This window comes from Schistocerca gregaria, unplaced genomic scaffold, assembly GCF_023897955.1.
Source record: "Schistocerca gregaria isolate iqSchGreg1 unplaced genomic scaffold, iqSchGreg1.2 ptg000649l, whole genome shotgun sequence".
Lineage (NCBI taxonomy): Eukaryota > Metazoa > Arthropoda > Insecta > Orthoptera > Acrididae > Schistocerca > Schistocerca gregaria.
The window spans coordinates 725,001-727,500 of record NW_026062034.1 but is presented as its reverse complement, the minus strand read 5'-3'; positions in this window follow the sequence as shown (position 1 = coordinate 727,500).

Below are 2,500 nucleotides of genomic sequence, written 5' to 3'. Positions count from 1 at the left end.
CTGCGATACAAACCACCTGCGAGAACCGCTGGGGCGACCGAGCAGCAGACGGCGTCGCGGCGCCGAGTGCCAGGCGGCGGCGCATCCTCAACGCACACAGTCCTCAATCAGACCAGCACACTGCAGATGTCCACCGCGCTTCGCACCGGGCTCGGCTGAACCAACTTTGGCCGCCAGGCGCCGCGTGCAGGGTGCGCCGCAGCGTAGCTGCGCCGCCTGCCGAGCCCGTCGGCTGGCGCTCCTGCCACTCGGCGCCCCCCACCAGCCGCCTGTTGCGCGTGCGCCCACGCAGCGCGCGGCCAACACGCCGGGCGGCCCCCCTTCACCGGCCGGGAACAGTCCCACCAAGCCACCGCCGCGTATCGCTTCATACCCACATGGGCATAGTCACGTGTGTGGATGTGGCGGGTACCGCTGAAACAACCGGTTAATAGCTGTACCGATCGTCGCCATCACAGATTCACCTCCAGCGTGAACAACCGCTCAACAACGGATTTCCAGTTCATTTGCGTATCTTGGGCAGTAAACGTAGATGTCCACCTACATTTGCGAATTCAACAATTCTTGCATGCCAGGATGTCATGTGTCACGACACGCTACATCAGACCACATACACACTGCGACATGTGCAGAAGAGAACACGTGGAAGGTGGCCCGCGCACGTATGCGATGTCCCTTCCGCGATCCACTGTCAACCGGCATCTGCGGCATGTCCCAGATATGGAACGCGGTCCACCAGGGTAGCACTTTGTGTGAGGCAATACGACAAAGTCGGAATACACGCGTCACTACATCACACGGCTCACGCTGACCTGACCTGACTCACCGCACCACCACCCCCAGCGACCCAGGGTGACATACAATGCGTTCGTACGTTCCTCCCACACGCCTCTACGGCGTACCACAGTGCAACCTAGCTGTTATTGGGAGACGAGACAAGTAGCATCGAGCACAACATATGGAAATTGAGATTCGACACCGTTGGGCACAGCCAGCGTACGGTCACACGTATCACACTACTTCACTCTGTACGTAACTACCGATGATCGGTACAGCGTGTGGGTTACGCATACGACATCAGCGGACAATGGACACAGACCATACCACGACGTACACTGAGGGCGTCGACATCTGAACGCAACTGAACAGCTGCGAGGCTCATTTAACACTCAAACGCCAGACCGACCAGCTTGAGAGGACGGAGACACAAAGAGAGGGGCAGAGGGGGGGGGGGGCGATATAGTCCTATTGCAGTACAATTGACAGTGGATAGCGGGAATATGTGGAAAGTAAGCAACACTCGCAAGACATCTACATGAGGATAACAACGACACCAGAGATTCCGAGCAGTGAACTATGTTAGGCAAAGGGACAACGTGGGTTAGGTTAAGGGACAACGTGGGTTAGGTTAAGGGACAACGTGGGTTAGGTTAAGGGACAACGTGGGTTAGGTTAAGGGACAACGTGGGTTAGGTTAAGGGACAACGTGGGTTAGGTTAAGGGACAACGTGGGTTAGGTTAAGGGACAACGTGGGTTAGGTTAAGGGACAACGTGGGTTAGGTTAAGGGACAACGTGGGTTAGGTTAAGGGACAACGTGGGTTAGGTTAAGGGACAACGTGGGTTAGGTTAAGGGACAACGTGGGTTAGGTTAAGGGACAACGTGGGTTAGGTTAAGGGACAACGTGGGTTAGGTTAAGGGACAACGTGGGTTAGGTTAAGGGACAAATTGAGTTAGGTTAAGGGACAAATTGAGTTAGGTTAAGGGACAAATTGAGTTAGGTTAAGGGACAAATTGAGTTAGGTTAAGGGACAAATTGAGTTAGGTTAAGGGACAAATTGAGTTAGGTTAAGGGACAAATTGAGTTAGGTTAAGGGACAAATTGAGTTAGGTTAAGGGACAACGTGGGTTAGGTTAAGGGACAAATTGAGTTAGGTTAAGGGACAAATTGAGTTAGGTTAAGGGACAAATTGAGTTAGGTTAAGGGACAAATTGAGTTAGGTTAAGGGACAAATTGAGTTAGGTTAAGGGACAAATTGAGTTAGGTTAAGGGACAAATTGAGTTAGGTTAAGGGACAAATTGAGTTAGGTTAAGGGACAAATTGAGTTAGGTTAAGGGACAAATTGAGTTAGGTTAAGGGACAAATTGAGTTAGGTTAAGGGACAAATTGAGTTAGGTTAAGGGACAAATTGAGTTAGGTTAAGGGACAAATTGAGTTAGGTTAAGGGATAATCTGGTACAACCACAGTTAGGTTAAGCGATAATCTGGTACAGCCACAGTTAGGTTAAGCGATAATCTGGTACAGCCACAGTTAGGTTAAGCGATAATCTGGTACAGCCACAGTTAGGTTAAGCGATAATCTGGTACAGCCACAGTTAGGTTAAGCGATAATCTGGTACAGCCACAGTTAGGTTAAGCGATAATCTGGTACAGCCACAGTTAGGTTAAGCGATAATCTGGTACAGCCACAGTTAGGTTAAGCGATAATCTGGTAAAAC